The 25415-nt window shown below is 48.0% G+C and overlaps 1 long non-coding RNA gene across 1 annotated transcript; it reads left to right on the top strand.

Moving 5' to 3' along the window:
• Positions 1-1638: 1638 nt before the first annotated feature.
• Positions 1639-25407, top strand: LOC128115011 (uncharacterized). The gene is made up of 3 exons (XR_008219955.1): positions 1639-9165; positions 18605-18702; positions 25236-25407. It is a non-coding gene; the product is annotated as an uncharacterized LOC128115011 (long non-coding RNA).
• Positions 25408-25415: the final 8 nt, after the last annotated feature.

Below are 25415 nucleotides of genomic sequence, written 5' to 3'. Positions count from 1 at the left end.
GGTTGTGAGCTGCTGTGTGTGTGCTGGGAATTGAACCCAGGTCCTCTACAAAAGCAGCATGTGCTCTAACCACTGAACCATCTCTCCAGTTCCTGCTTGATCTTGTAATGCCTTAAAAGTGAATCATGTACCAGGCTTGTGGTTCATGCTTGTAATCCCAGCACTTAGGAAGCAAAGCAGTAGGATCAAGAATTCCAGGCTAGCCTGGGCTATATAGCAAGATCCTGTCTTTTAAAGAAGAAGAAAAAAAATCTCATATTGTAGTTATATGCCTCGAGAAACGAATAAGCAAATGGTGAGAGGAGCCTTGGTGTGTGCCTGGACAGTGCGGGAACGTGGCCTCTTGAAGGAGCCTTGGTGTGTGCCTGGACAGTGCGGGAACGTGGCCTCTTGAAGGAGCCTTGGTGTGTGCCTGGACAGTGCGGGAACGTGGCCTCTTGAAGGAGCCTTGGTGTGTGCCTGGACAGTGCGGGAACGTGGCCTCTTGAAGGAGCCTTGGTGTGTGCCTGGACAGTGCGGGAATGTGGCCTCTTGAAGGAGCCTTGGTGTGTGCCTGGACAGTGCGGGAATGTGGCCTCTTGAAGGAGCCTTGGTGTGTGCCTGGACAGTGCGGGAACGTGGCCTCTTGAAGGAGCCTTGGTGTGTGCCTGGACAGTGCGGGAACGTGGCCTCTTGAAGGAGCCTTGGTGTGTGCCTGGACAGTGCGGGAACGTGGCCTCTTGAAGGAGCCTTGGTGTGTGCCTGGACAGTGCGGGAACGTGGCCTCTTGAAGGAGCCTTGGTGTGTGCCTGGACAGTGCGGGAATGTGGCCTCTTGAAGGAGCCTTGGTGTGTGCCTGGACAGTGCGGGAATGTGGCCTCTTGAAGGAGCCTTGGTGTGTGCCTGGACAGTGCGGGAATGTGGCCTCTTGAAGGAGCCTTGGTGTGTGCCTGGACAGTGCGGGAATGTGGCCTCTTGCTGCTCAGTGGGATATATCGGGGTGCTGGGCAGAGAGCGGAAGCCAGATGCACCAAGGTGGATCTGAACCCTGCTTTCTAATGGTGTCTTGCCGGAGGGAACATTCACCTGTTCCTCTCTCAGCAAGCAAGCTATGCGTGGGTATGGGTTGTGAAGTGTTCTCTGAAGAGATCCACTCCTCTCTTATCAGAGGGGAGGCCAATTTCCCCACCTCTAATGCTGACTTTTCTGACACAGAGACAATGGAAGACATCTGTGAGGGTATGTCCTGTTCTTAAAAGGCTCCATACTTATCGGGAGGCATAACAGCCACTTCTTTCTGCTTCTGCTCCTGGCCGTTTCGTCCCCGTCAACACTCATTACGCTAAGGAACTTTTCCCGCTGTGTCTCAGGCAGACCCTGCTCTCACTCACGTATCTAGTGCCTGCTTATCAGGACTGAGTGTGCTAGGGTGATGAAATGGCTCGGTATGTAAAGGGTTTGCCGAGCAAGCCTGATGACAGCCTGAGGTGGATCTCAGAAAGCCACGTGACGGTGGGAGAAGACACACTCCATAGAGTTGTCCTCTGACGGTCACACATACAGAGCATTTTAGAAAAGAGAGGAGGAGGAGGAGGAGGAGGAGGAGGAGGAGGAGGAGGAGGAGGAGGAGGAGGAGGAGAAGCCAGTGAGGGGCTTTGTTCTGTTTAGACTTCGTGTGTGTGGAGGCCAGAGGGACGGATTCAGGGCAGAGAAAAACCGCAGCAGAAAAGAGGTAAGCCCTAGGCATGCAGTGTAAGGGTCGTCCTTGAAGGCTGGAGGGTGAGGGCCACACACAGGTGCAAAGAGTCACTCTGGGAGGAGGAAAGATGCTTCTTGGCTGCAGAGTAGGTTTTTGTTTTAATTTTAAAAATTATTTTATGTGTATGAGTGTTTTGCCTGCATTTACATGTGTACTGCATATGTGCAGAGCCTGTAGTGACCAGAAGAGGGTGCCAGGTCCCCTGGAACTGGAGTTAGACAGTTGTGAGCTGTTTTGAGGGTGCTGGGAATAAAAGCAGGGGTCCTTGCTGGGCAGTGGTGGCGCATACCTTAATCCCAGCACTCAGGAGGCAGAGGCAGGCAGATCTCTGTGAGTTCGAGGCCAGCCTGGTCTACAGAGCAAGTTCCAGGACAGCAGGGATACACAGAGAAACTCTGTTTCTAAAATAAACACGGGTCCTCTGCTCGCTGGTGCTCTTAATGCTGAGCCATCTGGAAAACCCAGAGTATGGGCCTGGACTTCTTGTTTGGTTGGTTTTGGAGGAGACTAGGACTTGAACCCAGGTCTTTGCACATGCTAGGCCAGTGCTCTGCTGCTACAGCCCAAGCACTGGGGCTACCGGCAAGTGCCACTGCACCCACAAACCCATTGCTTTCTTTGTCATTTTTTAAAATAGAAAGTGTGTGTGTTTGTGTGTGTGTGTCTCTGTCTGTCTGTGTCTATGAGTCTCTGTGTGTGTGACTGTGTCTGTAAATCTGTATGTCTCTGTGTGTGTGTCTGTAAGTCTGTATGTCTGTGTGTGTGTGTGTCTGTGAGTGTGTATGTCTCTGTGTGTGTGTCTGTGAGTCTGTATGTCTCTGTGTGTGTCTGTGTCTGTGTGTTTGAATGCAGGCAAGTATGTAGAGGTCAAAGGGCAACTTTTGAGAACAGGGTCTCTCTTTCTACCTTGTTTATTTATTATTATTATTTTATAATTTGCCTGCGTGTACCATGTATGTGCCTGGTGGCCATGGAGGCAAGAAGAGGTGTTGGATCCCCTGGAGTTTCAGATGGTTGTGGAGAGACACCACATGGGGTAGGAATCTAACCCAGGATCTCTCCAAGAGTAGCATATGCTCTTAACCATGGAGCCATCTTTCCAGCCCTATATTTTAATTTATTTATTTTTATTTTATTTATATTTTGGTTTTTAAAAAGGGTTTCTCTGTGTAGCCCTCACTGCCCTGGAACTTGCTCTGTAGACCAGGCTGGCCTCAGGGATCCACCTGCCTCTGCCTCGTAAGTGCTGGGATTAAAGGCATACACCACCACTACCACCCAGCTTTATTTTTTAAATTTATCTCTGTGTGTGTACCATGAGTGTGTGTAGGTATCCTCAAAGGCCAGAGAGTGTCAGATCCCAACGTGGGTGCTGGGTATTGAACCCAGGTCCTCTGGAAGAGCAGCGGGTACTCTTAACCACTGAGCCGTCTCTCCAGCTCCCATTTTCATTTGTCAATTTTTTTAACTTCAGTTTTACATTGTGTGTGTGTGTGTGTGTGTGTGTGTGTGTGTGTGTGTGTGTGCAGGTGTGGAGGTCAGAGGACAGCTTGTGGGAGTCAGTTCTTCACTTCCACTGTATGGGTTTCTGAGATCACACTCAGGTTGTCAGACTTGAGGACAAGTGCCTTTACACACTGCCATTTCTCCAGCTCCGCCTTGCTTGGGGACAGTGTTTCAGACATGCTGATGAGCCCATGAGCTTCCAGGGCAATTTTCCTGTCTCCACCTTCTGTCTAACCTTGTGGGTGCCAAGATTACAGATGCAAACCACCGTATCACTTTTTGTGGATCCCAGGTTTCCAGGTGTATATGGCAAGTGCCTTTCCCGCTGTGCCTCCTCCCTGGCCTCCTCACTGGCCTCCTCGCTGGCCTCCTCGCTGGCCTCCTCGCTGGCCTCCTGTAGCTCTTTGTAGCCTGAACATTCTGCTACTGCTGTTCTCTCAGTTTGGTTCCAAAGAACCAGAGGTCCCTGATCGATCGACCTCTTGTCCCCTTCACAGAATTCCTCTACCGTTCCTTTAGAAACCTGGAGGACAGAATTCCACCCTAGGTTCTGACTTCCTTCTTGTCGGTCTCTCCTCCCCATTGGGCAAGCTTACCTTTCCCAGGGAGCTAAGCCCTTTTCAAGTCCTAAGATTTGAATCAAGACAGTCTGGCTCCTGCATCCAGGCTGTCAACATTGCCTGTCTGATCCCATTGCCACATCTGATGTGCTGCCACCAAACAGGACACTGGAGTCATCCGCAGCACCTCCCCCTCTCCCAGCTCCACGCAGGCTACAAGTCCTGTCCATTTTACCTCTGTCTCTCTGCTCTGGCCCCTTCTCCCCATCCTGTGCCTCGGCTCCCTCTGCTCTTCCTTTGGTCTTCCCTGTGCTGCTCCGAATGCCTGAAGTCCCCATGCTACTTAAAACATCTGCTGGCGTATTGTTCCAGTGTCCGGCCTCCTCGTGTGGCCAGGAGGCCTTTCGTAAGCTGCCGGCAGTGTGCCTCCCCAGCCTCGTGTGCCACCACTGCCTCTAGCCATACTGAATTCCTGCTTTGCCCCGTGCGCCACATCCATGTATTTCCAGGTCTCCTGCTGCACTTTTGAAATCATTGCTAACTGTACACTGGCCACCCTGCTAGACGTGCAAGTGTCAGGGGACATGGAGACAGGGCTCCTGCAGGACATATGGGCTAGGAGAGAAATGTAATCAGTGTGGGGTGAGGGGGGCTAACGGGAGAACGGAGAAACAGGGTCGTTTGCTCCTCTCCTGCTTTTCTCTTGGCAAATAGTTCATTCCAGAGCTGGGTGCTGGGAATATAGCAGTGGACAAGGGAGGTAGTGAGGTCTGGCTTCACGGCCCAGAGTGGAAAGCTTGAGTGTTCCTGGCCAGACATCGCAAGTGCAGGGACCCCAGATCTGTGGGAAAGACCTGACCAGAGCAGCATTCTCAGCCCTGCTGTGTCATGTGGTGACTTAATGACATCATGGCGCATCACACGGTGACTTAATGACACCATGGCGCATCACACGGTGACTTAATGACACCATGGTGCATCACACGGTGACTTAATGACACCATGGCGCATCACACGGTGACTTAATGACACCATGGCGCATCACACGGTGACTTAATGACACCATGATGCATCACATGGTGACTTAATGACATCATGGCGCATCACATGGTGACTTAAAGACATCATGATGCCAGAGCTTTCCCTGGGGAAATTAAACCTGAACCTTTTGGAGTGAGGCCTAGGCATGTTAGTGCTGCTAGGGACCAAAGCCAGGGTCTTGTACATGGCAGACAAATGTTCTACTATGGAGCTACAGTCCCCATCCGTCAATGGTTTTTGAGACAAGATCTCATGTAGCCCAGGCTGCCTTCAGACTTGCTGTGTAGTGCAGGCTGGCTGTAAATTCCTCATCCCAGGATTACAAGTGTGTACCACCACACCCAGCAGCGCACGATGCTCCTCGGGATTCGAAGTCCCCTACCCCGAAGTGGAGATCAGAGGCAAGGTTTGGGAGGTGAGCAGAGTCCCACCACCATGGGTCTTATAAACCACTGGAGAGACTGCACTTCATCTTGAAGGCGCTGGAGCCCCTGGAGGGTTTCAGCTGGGTAATAGACGCTCCTATCGTCTGCCCCTTCCCCCTTTAACACAGGGTCAGCTTGGTAGCCCCAGGCAGCATGATTCAGGACTGAGCAGAGCAAACGGTTGTCAGTTCAGAGACTACTGCAGGAGCTGAGGGAACGGTGGGCGTGAGCGACAGACGGACGGAGGTGGGAGCGAGGGAGAGAAGGGAGCGGAAGTGTCCGCGAACTCGAGGGACCAGACAGGACTTAGTGAGAATGGAAAGCTTCCACTTGCGGAGTTGAGTCTGTGGGAACCATGATGCTTGAAGCCGCGAATCAGGAGGCTCAGGTCTTGAGAGAGCCAGCAGGTCCCTGGTGGACATGCTTTCTCCTGTGTCCCTCTACCTGGGACAGCATGACTTATCTTCTCCACAGGACAAGACACTTGCTTCCTACATGACCTGGCATACACCTCCTTTCTGGGGAGGCTGTCTGTGTCCTGGTGTGTGTGTCACTGATAAAGCCATTGTCTGCTTATAGGCATCTTTCCCCATGCACATGTGGTGTGCATGCTTGCGTGTATACACGTTTGAATTGGTATGGTTTTGTATGTGTGTGCATCTGCATTTGGATGTCGGCATCAGGAGTCTTCCTGAATAGCTCTCCACCTTATTCTTTGAGGCAGGGTCTCTCGGTTGAACGCAGAGCTTATAGAAAGGGCTGGCTGGATTCCTGGCACCAGTTTTGAGATCTGGAATTACAGGCAGGCTGACATGCCCATTCAGCAGACCCAGGTTCAATTTCCAGCACCCACAAGGTGGTTCACAGCTGTAACTCCAATTCCAAGGGCTCTAATACCCTCTGGTGTCCAAGGACACAAGGCAAACATGATGCAAAAACATCTATAATAGCAAACACGCATGCACATAAAATAAAATCAGTCTGTTTGTTTGTTTGTTTCAAGACAAGGTTTACCTGTCCTGGAACTCATTCTTAGTGTCTCTGCCTCCGAGTGCTGGGATTAAAGATGTGTGCCACACTTCCCGGCTGTGTTTCCTTTTATAGGTTATCATATGGAAAAAGTTTGTGTCAGAGGCTTAATAGTAGACCAGATCTTTTTTGCACTTAGTTCAAGCCCTCAGCACCGAAAGAAAGAAGAGGAAAGGGAAGGAAGGAGGGAGGGCTTGAAAAGCAGTTCTGTGAGTTGTGCCTTGTGTGTTGTAGTGCAGACGTTCTGACATGGATAAGAGAGCACCCTGTGTGTCAGATGCTAAGACGGCACTATAGAGTGTCCTGTCGAGGGACCCACTCCTGCTGAGAGACTCCCTTTGAAGAGTAACTAAAGCTTGCTGATGCAGAGAAGCTGCTGGTTTTGGGGGGACAGTGACACAGGGGGTACAGGAATAGGGTGCAGCATGTCTGTGGTTTCTCTTTCCTAGGAGGCCCCACAGTGTCTATGATGTCTAGTAACTTGTGACTTGCCAAGGCACAAGTGCAGGCATCTCCATGGGGGGCTGTGGGGGAGGAGCATCACTTAGTGACTGAGGTCTTTCACGTGTGTGTGTGTGTGTGTGTGTGTGTGTGTGTGTGTGTGTGTGTGTGTGTGTTTGTGACAGGACTAACCATGGCCCAGGTTAGTCCAGACTCACTGTGTAGCTGAGGAGAGTCTTGAACTCCTCATCCTCCTGACTGCATCTCCCTGGTGCTGGGATCATAGGTGTGAGCATTACACTGGCGTCTGTGTTTGAGCATGGCATGCTGTTTTTCCTCCTCTTTGTCATGAACTTTACTCCCTCAAGTGACAAAGATGTCACTCGTGTCTGAAGAACAACTGTAAACAAGGGTGAAGCGAGGGTGGAAGTTTTGAGGAAGATGACGCCAAGGAGAACAGATGACTCTGACAAAAGTCTGATTCCTTGGGAGCCCGAAGCTGCTGCATGGTTTTCCTGGGCTTCCTGTGGGTAGCTTGAGAGGGTAGTCGTGCCTTGCCATATTCTTTGTATGTGTGCATGTGTGTGCAGGCCAGAGGTCAGTATCGTGCGTCATTCCTCAGGAACTGTCCACCTCGTTTTTATTTATTTTACCCCCACGGCTTTATTTTTGTTTTAATTATGTGTATGTGTGTATGTGCATGTGGGTGCAGGTGCACACTGAGGCCAGGAGAGGACATCAGATCCCCTGGAGGAGCTAGAGTTACAAGGAGTTGACCAAATGCTGGGACCTGAACTCAGGTCTTCTTCAAGAGCCGTCTCTCCAGCCTTTCTCTCCCTCCCTCCCTCCCTCCCTTCCTCCCTCCCTCCCTCCCTCCGTTCCTTCCTTTTAATATTTACTGGGGGGGGCACTCATGCAGAGGTCAGAGGACAACTTTCAGGAGTCCGTTCTGCCTCCCACCTTGTTGAGCTGGGCTCTCTTGTTCCTGTTGCTGAGTACTGCAGCCTAGCTGCCCCAGGGGCTGAGATTGATAGTTCTCCTGCCTCTGCCTCCACCTGTCTGTAGAAATGCTAGGATTATAGATGTCTACCTTTTGCCTCTGGGCTTTTCCCATTCTCTTACTTCTGTATATCTTACTCTCACTCCAGGGCTTGCTGTGTGGCTGGGTGGCTGGCCCCTGGAGCCCTCCTCCTTCTCTTGCTCTTAGATCTTCTTCTCCAAGATTTCCCCTTCTATATTTTCTCTCTGCCTGCCAGCCCCACCTACCCTTTCTCCTGCCTCACTATTGGCCGTTCAGTTCTTTATTAGCCCATCAGGTGTTTTAGGCAGGCACAGCAACACAGCTTCACAGAGCTAAACAAATGCAGCATAAACAAAAGTAACACACCTTAAAATAATATTCTACTACAGCTGATTAATTAGGCTGGCCAGTGAGCCCAGGGACCCTTTAGCCACCTGTCAGTGCTGAAATGCTAAGCATACACTTCCACACTTGGCTTCTTATGTGGGTCCTGGGAATTGAAGCAAGATCCTCGTGCTTGTATGCTGCGCTCTTTACTGTCTGAGATCTCTCATCCACCCCGTTTTTGTTGTTGCTCATTTGTTTCTAAGACAGGTTCTCCTCCAACTTGTAATCCAGGATCCTGACTTTGCCTCCCAAGCACTAGGAGCCAGGTGAAACCTATCATATCATATTCTTGCTGCTTTTTTAGAACGTGGGGGAGCTAGCATTGATCTGAGGCAGCATTAGTTTATTGCACAGGCTATGCAAGATATAGGTGTAGTGTATACACATTTTCTTTTGTTTAACAAGGGGCAGAAACAGGGCTGGTGAGATGGCTCAGTGGGAGCTTGATGTCAAGCTTGGTGACATGAGTTCAGTTCCTAGAGCCACATGGTGAAAGGTGAAAACTAGAACCCATTCCCAAAAGTTACCTTCTGACCTCCACAGCACATGCAGGCATACACATGCACACACACTGAATAGATGTTTAAGTGAGAAAGAGGCAAAACCAAACGTTGTAAGGGATGGCTGCTTGTTTTTTACTTACAATGCAAATACTTCTGTTTTGGCCAGGGTTCTCTAGAGTAACAAAACTTATAGAATGAATCTCTCTCTCTATCTGCGGAACAGTATTTATTAGAATGACTTACGGACTGTGGTCCAGCTAATCCAACAATGGCTGCCTATGAATTGAAGGCCCGAGAATCTAGTAGTTGTTCAGTTCACGAGGCTGGATGCCTCAGCAGATCCTCCCAAAGAAGTAGGCTCTAATGCCAGTGAAGGAATGGACTTACTAGCAAGGTGAGAGCAAGCAGGCAAACAGCAAAGACTTCCTTCTTCCATGTCCTTACACAGGCTTCCCGCAGAAGGTGTGGCCCAGATTAAAGATGGACCTTCCCACCTCCAAAGATCTGGATTAAAGTGAGTCTTCCCACTTCAAATAATTTAATTAAGGAAAAAAATCCCTCACAGGTGTGCCATTTGGGTTTTAATTGGTTCCAGATATAGTCAGTTTGACAACCAGGAGCAGCCATCTTTTTTAAAACACAGCTTCCTTTTTGTTTTAAATTTTGTATTACATTTATTTATTTGTATGTGTCTGTTGGAGTGGGAGGGCTTAGTCAGTAGAGTATTTGCTGTGCAAGACCTGAGTTCGATTTATAGGAAAAAAGTGGGGGGGCTTGACATGGTAGTCCACACTTATAATCCCAGCGCTGGGAAGGCAGGGGTAGTGGATGCCTAGACCTTGCTGGCCGGCCAGCCTAGCCTACCTGATGAGTCCTGGCTTGTGGGAAATACTATCTCAAATGACAAGGTAGAGGGTCCCTGAGAAACAACAGTTGAGGCTGTCCTCTGGCCTCTAAACACATGTTTGAATAATTACAGACACATTCTGAGCATGTGTGTATACACACATGCATGCACGAGTGTGTACATACACAAACATACACCTATACAGTTACAAAATAAAAACCACCCAGGGTGGGTGGAGCCTGAGGAGGAATGCACTTGAAATGATCTTTTCCTCCCACCCCACAATTTAGCCGGGTGTATGACACTTTTAACTCTAGTGTTTTGGAGGCTGAGGCAGGAGGATTAAGAGTTTGAGACCAGCCTGAGCTACAGAGTGAGACCCTGTTGTTTGTTTGTTTGTTTTTTAAAGTGATTATACAAGGAGGGAGGAAGAAGCAATTGTGAGGAGGAAAAGAGGAGAGCCGTGTTAATTAGGATGTAAGACATGCCTCAGTTAAAAACATTTGTTTATCTTCTGTATGTGTGGGTATACATGTCACAGTAATTGTGTGGAAGTCTGAGGATTACTTGTGGGAGTCTTATTTTCTCTTTCCTGTGGGTCCCGGGGATCAAACTCAGGTCTATAGGCCTGGTGGCAAGCACCTCTACCACTGAGCCATCTTGTCGACCCCTGTGCCTCCATTTTTGGGGAAGCAGGTAAAAGCAGTAATGCTGATTCATGCATTGCTTCTTGTAGGCTGCCGCCCTAAACCTAACTGCTTTCTCACTTCCACCCACGAAGGCTGAGGAGGGCATGTCGCCTGAGCATCCTAAGTCTAGAGAACGTTTTTTGATGCTGTCCCTTTTGTCAGGGACAAGTCACCAGCCTTTATTAAGCATCTGCTGCCTCCAGCACCAGCCAGGTGCCTTTGACACAGCATAGATGCAATAAATGGTCGCTTAGCGTACTGATGCAAGATGCCATAGCTGGCCCTGGGGAGATGGAGAGGTATAAAAATAGACAAAGCCCGGTCTCCCAGAGGCTCACAGTCCAGGGATAGACATGACTAATTGTGAGTCACGCGAGGCAGTGTGTGTTATCAAGGAAAAGGAAGTTGTTTGGAAGTACAAAGGAAAGAGGAGTGAGGGGGCCCGGCAGGGGAGGTGCCAGAGGAAATCAATGTCACCAGAGAGGAGGGACTGGAGCAGAGCTGGCGCAAGAATCCTGCAGGCATCCTGAGGGCTCTGGAGAGCTGGCAGAGGGTTCGCAGCAGTGAACTGCAGTCTGGGTTGTTCAGGATGGGAAGGTGAAGAGAAAGGGTTGGAGCAGGGCAGTGCCTGGGAAAGGCTGTTGCCATGGATCCCTGGATAAACGCCCCGGCCAAACAGAGGGCAATGGGAAGGAAATGGAGGTCACTTAAGAATGATTTGTGCTCCAAGGCCAATGTGTGAATTTATAATAGGCACAGACGTCCCCAACCCCTGTCTCTGCTGGCTCAAACACAACTTTTAAAACTGAACTGCAGAACCAAAGTCCTCCTCGGTGGGCAAAGAAGTAATGCGAAAGGAGTGGCGTGGTCCAGAAGGGCCTCTTATTCAGCCCTGGGCGTTTCTGCAGAGCCCTGCATATCAAACTGGTCTCCAGTGAGCTGTTACTCCCCTGCAGAGACATCGGCTTACCACAGCAGGAACGCCTGCTGCTTTGATTAAAAAAAAATCAAATTTGTTGTGTGTGGTAATGCAAGCGTGGAATCCCAGCACCTGGGAGGTGGAGGCAGGAGGATTGCCACAAGTTCAAGACCAGCCTGGGCTATATATTGAGTCCCTATCTTCATCTAAAAATAATTTTAAAAAGAAAAGGAGAGGATGAAGGTTGGCTCAGTGGTTAAGAACATTAGCTGCTCTTGCAGAGGACCTGGGTTCAATTCCTTGTACCCACATGGCTCACAGCTGTGTAACTCCAGTTCCAGGGGATCTGACACCCTCTTCTGGCCTCCTCCGGTACCAAGCATCCACACGGTACGCATACATACATGCAGGGCAAATGCTTGTAAAATAAAAGTCTTAAAAAAGAGAGGGTTAGGTAAGATGAGTATCGGGCACATTTTCCAACTCCACAGCTAGAAAGGCAGGAGGCTCGGCCGGCCTGCAGTGTCCTAGGCACAGCATCTTCCCGTCCCTCCACACTCAGGATCTGCCTTCCTCTACTCTACGGTAGTGGCCTTCTCCCCTAGCCTTTCTGTGCCTTGTGTGTGTGTGGTGACCAGAGGCATTGGTGTCTTCCTCAATTGCTGTTGACATTTTTGAAGGACAGATTTTACAGATATTTACTTACTTGTGTACATACATGCCCAATGGCACGTGTGTGGAGGGAACTCGGAATAACTTACAGGACTCAGTTTTCTCACTTGTGGGTCCTGGGGACTGAACTCCAGTCACCAGGCTTGGGACAAGCATCTTTCCTGGATGAGCCATCTCACCCAACCCAGTTTATTTATATTTTATTTTATGTGTGTGTGGGGGCGGGGGCATGTGGAGGTCAAAGAGCAGCTTTGTGGAATAGATTCTCTGCTGCTACCTCAATTGCGCTCCAGGGAGCCAAACTCAGGTTGTCAGATGTGTATAGCGGGTGTCTTTACCTACTGAGCCATCTTGCTGGTCTCCTTTTGTTTTTTTATTTTAAAACATTTATTTCATTTTTAAGTATTTGTAATATGTTGGGGGAGATGGTGCATGTGTGTGCAGGTATATGCGGGTGCCCATATGCAGGGGGCATTGGATGTTTTGAAGCTGTTGTTACAGATGTTTGTGAGACACTCACTGTGCATGGTGGGAACAGAACTCAGGTCCTCTGCAAGAGCATTACTCTGTCTGTCTGTCCGTCCGTCCGTCCATCCATCCATCCATCCATCCATCCATCTTATCTATTTGTCTCACTATGATGCTCTGGCTTGTCCTGGAACTCACTGTATAGATCAGGCTGGACTTGAACTCACAAAAATCCACCTGCCTTTTCATCCTGAGAGCTGGGATTAAAGGTGTGCACAACCACCCCAGGCAAGAGCAATAGACTGTAAAGTGCTGAGCTGTCTCTCCAGGCCCCCCTTTATTGTTGAGACAAGATCTCTCATCGAACCTGGAGCTCATTGATTTGGCTAGCCCAGCTGGCTAGGTGTCTTTCTGTCTCTACCTCCGCAGAACCGGTTGACAGGCACGTGCCAGGCCCAGTTGTTTGTACGTGTGTACTTAGATCTACACCCAGATTCCCCACTTTCCATTTCCCTAGCCTCTGCTTGATTCTGTTCGTTTGTTTTGTTTTTCGAGACAGGGTTTCTCTGTGTAACAGCTCTGGCTGTCCTGGAACTCAATTTGTAGACCAGGCTGGCCTTGAACTCACAGAGATCAGTCCGCTTCTGCCTCCTGAGTGTTGGGATTAAAGGCGTGTGCCGCCGCCGCCGCCGCCGCCGCCGCCGCCGCCGCCGCCGCCGCCGCCGCCGCCGCCGCCGCCGCCACCACCACCACCGCCGCCACCGCCCGGCTGATGGATTGATGGATTGATGTATTTATTTCTTTTTCATAAGCACCTGTCACAGTCTCTTGATCTCCACAAGGTTCCCCGGTGTCACTGAGTGTTGAGGAGTGCAGATCCCAGTCCTTCACCACCCAGTACTGGGTACAGTCTCTCCTTTTTAGGGTCTGTCTCCCTCACAGGTGCCTCTAGCTGAAGCGTTCCATCTCTTTCCTATTATCATTACTCATCTTTTAAAACCCAGCCTTAGAGCTGGAGGGATGGCTCAGTGGTTAAGAGCATTTGTTGCTCTTGTAGAAGACCTGAATTTGGTTCTTAGCACCCACATAGTGGCTCAGAACCATCCATAACTCCAGTTCCAAGGAGTCCAACTCCCTCTTGTGACCTCTGAGGGGACCAGGCATGAATGTGGTGCTTATACATATATGTAGTCAAAATATTTCATACACATAAAATAAAATAAACAAAAATTTCAGCCTGATCTACAAAGTGAGTTCCAGGACAGCCAGAGCTATGCAGACAAACCCTGTCTCAAAAGCCAAGAAAGAAGGAAGAAAACCCAGCTTTAACCTGTCTCCCTCCACCTGCTGCCTACATAACACTCCTTCCCTCTCCCCACGCCCAGAGCATCACACTGGGTGCCTCCTTCAAGCCCCATATATTGTTTTTCTGTTGTTTTTAATCTCAGAACATTTATGAGGACAGAGGACATTGAGCAGATCAGGTGATACAAGTGACAATGCTGAAGATGAGCGGTGTGTAGAGCTGGGTGTTAACAGGCATGCTTCCTGTTGTGGAGCTGCTCGCCGCAGAAACAGCCTCCCTCCCTCCCTTTGAGGCCATATCCATCCATCCATCCATCAGTCCATCCATCTGTCCATCCATCCATCCATCAGTCCATCTGTCCGTCCGTCCCAGGTACCCACAATTGGCTACAAGCCTTACTTAGACTGCTCTCATTTCTCTCTCTCTTTTTTTAATTTATTTAACTTTATTTTATGTACATTGGTGTGAGTGTCAGATTCCCTAGAACTGGAGCTACAGACAGTTGTGAGCTGCCACGTGGGTGCTGGGAATTGAACCCAGGTCCGCTAGAAGAGCAGCCAGTGCTCTTAACCGCTGAGCCATCTCTCCAGTCCCTCACTTTTCTTTTTTCCCTATTTTTCTCATGTGTCTGTGGTGATGGGGGCAGCGTAATGACGGTCGATCTTTCATCACCACAGCAGAGAGGCCATGACTGCACCCATCTGGGGCAGGGGGTGGTTTCCTTTCTGAAGTGGCAGGAAGGAGGTTTTGAGGTTTTTGAATATTGCTTCTAAGCATCTAAGCGAAAGATTGTTTGCCCACATTTATGATATCTTGGCAAGCTAGCAACCTGAGAAGATACTCTCTGGTTGGTTTTGTGTGTGGTTTTTTTACTTTTAAGGGGAGAAGAATTTACACCTTGCTAAAACTAAAACTGCTGACGTGATTCCTTTTTTTTTTTTTTTTAATTTTTAAAAACTTACTGTTAAGGGGCTGGAGGGATGGCTCAGTGGTGAAAAGTATTGGTTGTCTTCCCGAGGACCCAGGCTCAGTTCCCAGCACTACATGGCAGCTCAAAACCACCTGCAACTCCAGTCCCAGCATATCCAACTTCCTTTCCTGGCCGCCACAGGAACCAGGCATTCACATGATGCACAGACAGACACGCAGGGGAATACCCATGCACATAAAAATAAATAATTGTTTTTTAAAAATTGGTGTTAACTTCAGGGTTAAAACTAATACAACTCCCAGACAAGTGGAGAGTTGTCAACGTTCTGTGAACTGTAACCAGGAAAAATATGCACACACACACACACACACACACACACACACACACACACTCACTCACTCACTTCATACAAGCAGAAACAAAGTGTCCCGGCCGGAGCGGGTGGTGGCGCACGCCTTTAATCCCAGCACTCGGGAGGGCAGAGCCAGGCGGATCTCTGTGAGTTCGAGGCCAGCCTGGTCTCCAAAGTGAGTTCCAGGAAAGGCGCAAAGCTACACAGAGAAACCCTGTCTCGAAAAACCAAAAAAAAAAAAAAAAAAAAAAAAAAGAAACAAAGTGTCCCTTCTCCAATAGCCTCTGCAGTTGTAAACAGCTGTGTAAGGATCAGAGGCTGTGCGGACGTGGCTATGGGGCCAGGTTTTCCGGAGCCATGTAGTCACGTGTAACAGATTATTGCCATGGGCTGTGGAAAGTAAGTGTCAGGTAGATACAGAAAACTCATTTATTGATATTTGTCATTGTATTTTTCAATTATTTATTTGAGATAGGATCTCATGTAGCCCAGGCTGGTCCAGACCTCATTGTGTATCTGGGGCTGGCCTTGAACTTCCCAAGTGCTGGGATTGTTGCACATGCCATGCCTGACCCTCAGGTACTGATTTTTTTTTTTTTTTTAGTTATTTATTTTTATTTTACTGGTGTTTTGCCTGTATTGTATGTCAGTGTGAGGGTTTTGGATCCTGGAGTTACAGTTGTGAGCTGCCATGTGGGGTGCTGGGAATTGAACCTGGGTCCTCTGGAAGAGCAGCCATTGCTCTTAACCACTAAGTCATCTCTCCAGCTCCCTTGGTTACTGATTTTGCTGTTTTCCAAATGAGAGTCACTTCCATCAGTGGCTTGTGAAACCCTTTCACAAACCTCTAACAGGCCTTGTTAAAAAAACAAAAACAAAAAACAAGACGGCACAGAATGAGCTGTCTCCAGTTCTCTGCTGTAGCTCGCTCTGTAGCTGTGGATGACTTTGAAGGTCTGATTATTCTCCTGCCTCCCCCTCCAGTTTTTGTTTGTTTTGAGCCATGTAGCCCAGGCTGGCCATGTAGCCCAGGCTGACCTAAGACTTTCTGTGTAGTTGAGGATGAGGTTACAGGCAGGAGCCTGAACTCCTGGCCTTAGGTTTACGGGCCTGTACCTTCACTCTGGCCTGCTAGGGGCTGAAGCCAGGCCCAGCATGAGCCTGTGCTGAGCTCCACCCCAGCTAGGGAGTTTGTGTTTTGTTGGTTTTTTTTTTTTTTTTTTTTTTTTGTGTGTGTGTGTGTGTGGTGTGTGTGTGTGTGTGTGTGTGTTTTAAAGATTTAGCTATTTATTATAAGCGCTAGAGATGGTTGTGAGCCACCATGTGGGTGCTGGGAGTTGAGCTCAGGACCTCTGGAAGAACAGTCAGTGCTCTTAACCACTGAGCCATCTCTCTAGCCCTGGCGGGAGTTTGTGTTTTTAGCAGCTCCCCAGTTAGTGAGGGGCTGATGGAGGGGGACACGTTCAGCTTTGAGATTTAGAGAGGGGACTCTACATTTAGGAGTCTGGTGGGAGGCTGAGCAAGATATGGAGGCCTGAATGTCTGTGGAGAAAATGGGCTGGCTTTGAGAGAGGCAGGGCCAGGTTCTGTGCTTTGGGGGAAAGAATGAGGTGGAGGTGAAAGGTTTGAGCCTTGAAATGTGAAGACAGAGAAAGAACAAACTCAGAAAGCCATGGCTCCGTGACTCTTGATACATCCTGCTTGTGGGGGGAGGATTATCGGTCAGGCTTTGATGTCAGGTCCATGTGAACTCTCCCCCTGAACACCGATGCCCTTTGCTCTGTGGATTTCGGAACAGCCTCCTGATTGTGTTAGATATGACTCATGTCAGCTCACAAGGAGCTGACACATGTACCCAACTGGTATGTGATTGGTATGATTCATAATGAGCAACGTGCAAGCATTGTGAGGTGTGAGGTTATTTGGACCTTTGCTCTCAATGTCATACAATGATGCCTGGTTAATTATTCTGTTCCAATAACCATGTGGCGATAATGGTCATGGACCTTAGTCATACAGTGACGCTTCTCCTTGGTTCCTCTCTTTTTATTTTATGTGCATGTATGTATATGTGCACATATGTACACATGCCTGTGGAAGCCGGAAGACAACCTTGTGTGTCATTTATCAGATGCTGCCAACCTTGTTTTTGGTGACAGGGTCTTTCTCACTGGCCTGGAATTTATCAAATAGGCTAGCCTAGCTGGTCTCCTGTTTATGCCTTAGACCTAGTGCTAGGGTTACAAGCTCATGCCACCAACACCTGGATTTTTTTTCTTTTTTGCATTGGTTTTTGAGACAGGGTTTCTCTGTGTTGGAGTCCTGGCTGTCCTGGAACTCTGTAAACCAGGCTGGCCTCGAACTGACAGAGATCGGCTGCTTCTGCCCTCCAGAGTGCTGGGATTAAAGGTGTGCGCCACCACCAGGGTCAGCACCTGGCTTTTTTTTTTTTTTTTTTTTTTGGTTTTTCGAGACAGGGTTTCTCTGTGTAGCTTTGCGCCTGTCCTGGAACTCACTTGGTAGCCCAGGCTGGCCTCGAACTCACAGAGATCTGCCTGGCTCTGCCTCCCAAGTGCTGGGAATTAAAGGCGTGAGCCACCACCGCCCGGCCAGCACCTGGCTTTTTAATACAGCTTCTGGGGATCGAACTCAGGGCCTTATGCTTGTGCAGCGAGTACTTTCCACTGAGTCAGCTCTCCAGCCCTCCTCAGTTTTTCTCATGAGTGTTGAGACTATGTCTTACAGGTTTGCTTAGTACTTCCTGTCCTCCTTTGTATTAATAAGTGACTAATAGAGTGACTCCTTTCAGATGTCTTCAGATGTGTTTGTTATTTGTGTTTTCCTGTTTGTTTTGTTTTGAGACAGGGTCTCACCATGTAGACCAGGCTGGCCCAGAACTCTGAGGCCCTCCTGCCTTAGACTCCAAGTGCCGAGATGGAAGGTCTGAACTGCTGAGCCTGGCTATCTTGGGTCTGTTTTGCTTCCTTTTTCTTTTTCTCATTTTATAAGTGTTGGCCAGCGTAGTGTCTGTGCACCAGGTGTGTGCCTGGTGCCTGTGGAGGCAGAAGAGGGTGTTGGATCCCCTGGAACTAGAGCTAAATATTCTACCTAAATAAATAGTCGTGAGCCGCCATGTGGGTTCTGAGAAAGGAACCCGGGTCCTCTGGCAGAGCAGCCAGTGCTCTTAACCACTGAGCATCCCTCCAGCCCGCTGTTTCTGGTTTTTTTTTTTTTTTTTTTTTTGGTTTTTGTTTTTCGAGACAGGGTTTCTCTGTGTAGCTTTGCGCCTTTCCTGGGACTCACTTGGTAGCCCAGGCTGGCCTCGAACTCACAGAGATCCACCTGGCTCTGCCTCCCGAGTGCTGGGATTAAAGGCGTGTGCCACCACCGCCCGGCTGCTGTTTCTGTTTTTGAGGTAGGGTCTTGAGATGGGGCCCTGGCTTGTCTCAGACGTGCAGCAGCCTTCCTGCCTCTGCCTCTGGGATCACAGGCGCGCCGCGCTCCCACACTCAGCTTTATCATTCTCAGGAGGCCGCAATGATTGAGCAAGCCCCTTGCCGTGGACACCCTCCCTTAGGAGGCTTGACTTTTTTTTCTTTTTTCTTCACAACGAAGTCCTATGTAGCCCAGGCTGTCCTCAAACTCACTGTGTAGCTGACCTCACTTCTCTGGCATTCTGCCTCTAGCTCCTAATCCCCCAGGTGCAGGGGGCACATGCCCCCAAGGCTGGCTGATGCTGGCTGCTGACTTTTTTTTTTCTTCAAAACAGCATTCTACTGTCTGAATGATCATGTGACTGGCACCTTATCCTCCTCTGCCATCCCCAACCTCTTGGGTGCCTGGAGTGGAAGGCTCTGCCTAAGAGAGGTAGGCCACTTGGGGCGAGCGAGCTGGGAAGTGGCCCAGCCTTCCAGCAGCAGGTGGTAGCCCCTACCCCAGTCCTGTCCTCCCCCTCATGTTCTCTGTGGGGAAACAGGCTGGGTGTGTGAGACTGAAGACCGACCAGTGGGAGTGTTGGCGGCCCTTAAAACGAACAGCTCTGCTGTGTTCTGTTATTCCTGGTCTTTGGACTAGAAGCTTGGAGGAATTTAGATTTTTTTTTTTTTAAAGTCTGTCAAGGAAAATGACCAGCTTGAAAACTGTGTCATGACTTAAATAGCCTTAGCATCATCATCAGTGTTCACAGCCATTCACTGAACGAAGGAATAATATAGGCAAGATAGTGAAATCCCTGGCAGGGTTCCAGACATTGCTTATTTATTACTTTGAAAGCAATTTCACGGTCTTTTTTTTGGGGGGGGGGGTAACTGGGAATTGGACCAGTCCCTCCAGCGTGCTGAGTGAGTAGGCCCCTGTCACTTTGTCACACCACAAGCCTTTCACTCTATGTTTTTCTTTTTCTTTTTTTTGGGGGGGGGGGTTCAAGACAGGGTTTCTCTGTGTAGCTTTGGAGCCTGTCCTGGAACTCACTCTGTAGACCAGGCTGGCCTCGAACTCACAGAGATCTGCCTGCCTCTGCCTCCCAAGTACTGGGATTAAAGGTGTGCACCACCAATGCCCAGCTGTTTTTCTTTTTCATTCATTTGATTATTCAGTCACTTGTTTATTTATCTATCTATTTATGTATTTTTTGTTTTTTTTACATACGGTTTCTCTGTAGCCCTGGCTGTCCTGGAACTTGATCTGTGGACCAGGCTGGCCTCGAACTCACAGAGATCCACCTGCCTCTGCCTCCCCGGCACTGGCATTAAAGGTGTGCACTGCCCGGCTTATTGTTTTTTGTAATGAGGTCTCACTATATTACTCTGGCTAGGCACCACTTGTGAGCCTCCTGCCTTGGCCTCCTGAGCAATGAATAAACAGGTGTGTACCTCCATACATGGGTCCAGGTTACTGTGGAGTCCTCTGGCTGGGTTGGATCTCTATGTAGACTAGGCTGGCCTTGAATTCAAAGAGATCTTCCTGCCTCTGCCTCATGAGTGCTAGGATTAAAGACATGTACCATCATGCCCAGACTCCTTTTTTTTTTAGATTGATATTTTTATTTATGTATATCTGTGTGTGTATACTTATGTGTGTATGCCTGTGGAATCCAGAGAACATCAGATCTCCCAGGGCTGGAGTTATAGGCAGTTATGAGCTATCCAGCAGGTTCTAGGAATCAAACTCCTCGGGTCCTCCCTAAGAACAGCAAATTCTAACTGCTGAGCCTTCACTCCAGATTCACATTGCTTTTAATAATAGCAGTCACAAGAATAATGGTGACTACTGTTGAGTATCTACTATTTACCAGGCACTGAAGCAAGGGTTGTTTTTTTTTGTTTTTTGTTTTTTTCAAGACAGGGTTTCTCTGTGTAACAGCCCTGGAACTCACTGCAGACCAGGCTGGCCTCGAACTCACAGAGATCTGCCTACCTCTTTCTCCCAAGTGCTGGGATTAAAGGCATGCTGGAATATCCCTTAACTCACATACCAACCTCAGATACATGTATTGCTTTTCTCATGTTTACAGAGAGGAATCTGAGAGACATTTAAAAGGCAGGCCAAGGGATCGGTGAGCTGGCTCAGGGGTGAAGTGCTTGCTGCCAAGCCTGTGTACACACACACACACACACACACACACACACACACACACACACACAAGCACCGAGATGTAAAAAAGTGGGGGAAATGTAGAATGAGATGGTGCACACCTTTAATCCCAGCACACTCTGGAGACAGAGGCAGGCAGATGTCTGTGAGTTCCAGGTTAGCCTGGTCTACAGAGTGAGTTCTGTGCTAACCAGGGCTACAGGGAGAGATCCTGTTTCAACACCGCCCCCAAAAGTCACATGTATAAAAAGTAACAATGGCCTATATAGTGCGCCATGTATTTAATCCCGGCACCCAGAAAGCAGAGATAGGCAAATCTTATGAGGCCAGCCTGGTCTTCATAGAGGGTTCCAGGCCAGCCAGGGCTACATAATGAGGTCCTGTCTCAAACAAATAAGGAAGACTCCAATCACACCATAGGTCTCGCAGTAGAAGACTGCCACTGGCTGATCACACAGGCAGAGTCCACAGGCTCCTCTGGTTCCCAGTGCCCTGCCGAGACACCCTTCCTTCATGCACTAGTTCCTCATGCCTTATATAACCCTCAGAGGTGAATACTATAATTAACCTCATTTTATAGATGAGGGAGTTGAGGCTCTGAGGGGAGAGATGACTCGTCCAGTACCTCCCCATCCTGTGAGTGACATAGATGGAATCTGAACCCGCTTAGACTGATGACAGAGATCTAGACTAGTTAGAGGCAGAGGCATGAGTAAGGATATGAACCTTATTGATACATATTGAGAATTTAAATTAAAATTTTATTTAATTATTATTATTATTTTGGTTTTTCAAGACAGGGTTTCTCTGTGTTGGAGTCCTGGCTGTCCTGGAACTCACTCTGTAGACCAGGCTGACCTCGAACTCACAAAGATCTGCTTGCCTCTGTCTCCAGAGTGCTGGGATTGAAGGCATGTACCACCACAGACCAGCTAAAATTTTATTTGAATTACATTCATCTGTTTTTGTGCATGTGCATGTATGTATTTTGGGCACATACATGCCGAGGCACACTTGTGAAGGCAGAGGACACCTTGCGAGAGTCACTTCTTTCCTTTCACTGTGGGAAGTCATGCCATCAGGCTCGGTGGCAAATGCCTGTGCCCCCTGAGCCACCTGCCAGCCTGGGGATTTAGAATGCTTCTTGCACACTTGCTCGCTCATTTGGTGGTGCCCCTGGACTTCTGCAGTGGGCACAGAAGTGTGTCATGCACACATGCACAGTGCTGCTTAGCTCCACCATGTCCACCTTCTTTTCTTAATTATGTGGTTTTTTGTTTTTTTGTTTTTGTGTGTGTGTGTGTGTGTTCACATGCCATATAGTACATGTGTGCAGGTCTGTGGCATGTCTGGTTTTTTTCCTTCCACCATGTGGGCCCCAGAAATCTAACTTAGGTCCTGAGGCTTGGTGGATGGCCCAGCTACCAGCTGAGCCATCTCTCTGGCCTGAATCTCTTCTAAGAAAGGCCATCCAGGCAAGGGTCCACTTTCTTTTTTCTTCTAGTGATAAGGATTATATTAGGTTGATCTGTATTCCCAGCCTTTCACTCTAAACTGTTATGTGAATCTTGGGACTATTTATTAGAACTTCCAAATATATCCTACAACATTGAAAAATGAGTAATCCACCCTCCAACCTCCACTCCTCATCCCCACCCACATCCCCTACCTCCACCCCCATCCCCGTGTCCAATTTCCCTTGTTTCTAGGTCACTTACACAGAAGGGAATCAGTGTATATGACTAAGTTGTTGATAGTACAATCAAGATCATTTACTTATAGTAAAGCCATTTTAAGAACGTTCTAGCACCGGGCAGTGGTGGCGCACGCCTTTGACCCAGCACTCCGGAGGCAGAGGCAGGTGGATCTCTGTGAGTTTGAGGCCAGCCTGGTCTACAGAGCAAGTTCCAGGATGGCCAGGGCTACACAGAGAGACCCTGTCTCTAACCCCTCCGCCTCCCCTCTACCAAAAAAAAAGAATGGTCCTGGGGTATCTGCTCAGGTTAAAAGCACCTGCTGCTCTTGCGGAGGACCCAGGTTTGATTCCCAGCACCCCCATGGAGACACTTAGCCATCTGTAATTCCAGTTCCAGAGGATCCAGTGGTTTCCTTGAGCTCGAGGCACGCACATGGTGCAGACATGCATGCAGGCAAACACCCATGTACAGAAAATAAAACATTAAAAAAAAAGAAAGAAAGAATGGTCCTCTTTGAAAAAATAAAGTCCTCTTAAGAGGTTTCCTGATTTTAACTTAGATTCCAAACCCTAGAACAGAGTTTTAAATGTTACATGCAGAAGCGGCCCTTGTTTAAACTGCTTTCATAGTCCTGTGCGGAAAAGTTTACGAGGTTGCCTATGTTTCTCAGTTAGGGCATGCTTACAGATCTAAGTGTGTCTGGAGCCCGAGGTTCACCCCACTGCTGTCCCAGTATTGTGCAAACCCCTCCCCCAGATTTAAAATTAGATTTGACAACTGGCAGTCTCTGGGTAGGTCCTGACTAATTAAAGAGTTGCCCCTCGGCCCGTGCCTTTCCACTGGACTGTGACATGACGTTGACACAGCAAGACGACAGGTTCCCAAGACACTTGTCAGGCCCGACAGAGGGTAAGTTCTGGAAACCGCCAGCCAGGGCTGCTCCCGTCAGCCCTTCTTAGACTAGTGACTTCAGACAAATCTTTGAAAGCTTTGAGAGCCTGTCTACAAAATCAGGGTCATGAAACCTTAGTGCATTGTTCCTTAGGTTCAGGGCGAGTTCTCGAGACAGTGTGAGTAAATAGCATAGTGCCTTGAGCTCTGTGGCCACTCAGCATAGGTCACTATTCTTATACTAAAAAGACTGCCGTGTCCTAGGTCATCTTTTTAAAAATTAATTTTGTTCTCGAAAGCTACATAATCAATGCATATTTATGAGGTGCAATGTGTTTATATATATTATGCACACATTGTATAATGATCAAATCAGGGCAATGGTAGGTCAGATTTAAAGTGAGATTTCTGGTTTCCTTGGGATTTTGGCCAATGAAGAAGGCTATCTTTCTGAAATCCATTAGTGTTTCCTCGGCACTGTGAGCACCAGCTGTAAGGCTTGCTGTACCCTGATCGCAATGCATAATCCACGGACTCTTTGGAAACGCCATTCTTCCAAATGGGTATTCTAATTAAATTCCCACCAATCCGAAGGCACTTTAAAACATGTTTAAAAATTTCCCAAGCCAATTAGAAAACTGGTTGACCCAACCATCAAGTATAGAGAAATATGCTAATTTATGCAAGGACTACTGGTCCAGGAGGGCCTTGGCTGAATTTAAAGCAAATAAATAAATAAAAGGCTTCTAAGAAAAAAAAACCACCTCAATGATAGATACTATGTGATACTAAGTCACCGGCTGCATTTTCCAGTCAGGTCTAAATACAAAGCCTACATTATATAGAATGGCAGAGTGGCAATTACTAAAACATGAGGTGGTTTGCTTCTGAAAAAGATGTTGAATATAGCAACATAGTATGGCAGCTTTGACACATTTATTTTGTGAAGTGTAGTTTAATTACATGCTTATATAAGTAAGCAAGGTGCGGAAAGTATTTGTATGTGTGCTGGAGTTGAACCTAGGGTCACACATTCGTAGACCACGATTTACCACTCCCAGGATGGCCAACTCTGCCAGTAAGGTCTGCTTTTGTTTCCCACTAAAGGATGTAGAAACCAGACAGTATTTTAAAGAATTTAAATCTGGGATATATTTATCTAGAACTCACCAGACACATGTTTATCAACAAGACCTCACCAACTAACTTCAGATATCCTTAGAAGAATTTTTAGGCTTAAATCGGTATCTTTACACCTGAATTACATTCACGAATCATTCATATATCACTTATTTCTGATATTTCTTTAAAACAGGTGACAAGAACCCTCCCCCCATAGCTATATTTTGTCTGTATTGGTAATTAGGCTGCAAAGAACTCTTATTATGAACGCTTATTCAAATGTTTTTCGTACTACTAGGTGGCTTAAGAAGTCTCAACAATTTGAAATTTAAAACAGGTGGTAATTATGGTTAGGCCAAGGGGTGCTAAAAGGTTTTGTACTTTCCTTTTTAAGATTGGGAGTTATTTAATGCAAACTTCACAAACACGAAGCTAAAAGATAGCGATATAAATAAGGGAGGCAGAGGGAGGACTCAGCCTCTCTCAGTCAGTAGTTTTGTTTTCCTTTTTAATCTGCAGGTACAATTTCACAGGTAAGATTTCACAGCGGTCCAGAATGGAAAGGGATATGTAAAGTTGAGTAGAACACAAGAAACTTGGGCTAACCCAGTTATCTGCCAAGTAACTAAGCTAAAAGGGCTGCTTTAGTTTTTAAAAATATGCAAAAAAATTTTTTTTTACTGTGCTGGCTCTAATTGGAGTTCTAAACCAATTTTTATTTTTCCTTACCCTCCCCTCCAAGTTAAGCTAAAACTGGTGTGTGTGTGTGTGTGTGTGTGTGTGTGTGTGTGTGTGTGTGTGTGTGTGTGTGTGTGTACAGGGCCCCTGAGGAGGATCAGCTCACATCTTGTAGATGGGGGAGGAGGGAGGGTACACAAATAAACCTGTTTCTTGAATAGACCTCAGTACATTTCAAAGTGTCCCCCCCCCCCAAAAAAAAATCCAAAAGAAACAGAAATCAACAGGCTGGGAGCTTGTGTTTTTTGGTTTGGTTTTGGTTTTTGGTTTTTTGAAAAAAAATAAAAAAAATTTTAATTTAAGAAATCCTAATCTTTGCTTTTTTTTTTTTTTCTTTTCTTTTTTTTTTTTTTCCACTAGGCAAGAACCGAAGTTTGAGGTAGACGAGCGGGCGAGCCGTTTGCCCGGGCGCAGAGCATGAAGGCCGGGCGGGCGCGGGGAGCGGGCGCCCGCCGCCCGGCGCGGGGGTGAGCGAGAGAGAGAGCGGAGCGCGTGTGGCCGGCGCCGCTCGGCCTGGAGCTCCCGCGCCCGCGCCCCGCG

This window comes from Peromyscus californicus, unplaced genomic scaffold (assembly GCF_007827085.1).
Source record: "Peromyscus californicus insignis strain IS unplaced genomic scaffold, ASM782708v3 Scaffold_19__1_contigs__length_69161282, whole genome shotgun sequence".
NCBI lineage: Eukaryota > Metazoa > Chordata > Mammalia > Rodentia > Cricetidae > Peromyscus > Peromyscus californicus.
Note: the sequence above shows the minus strand (reverse complement) of the source record. Positions and strands in the feature narration are given on the sequence as shown.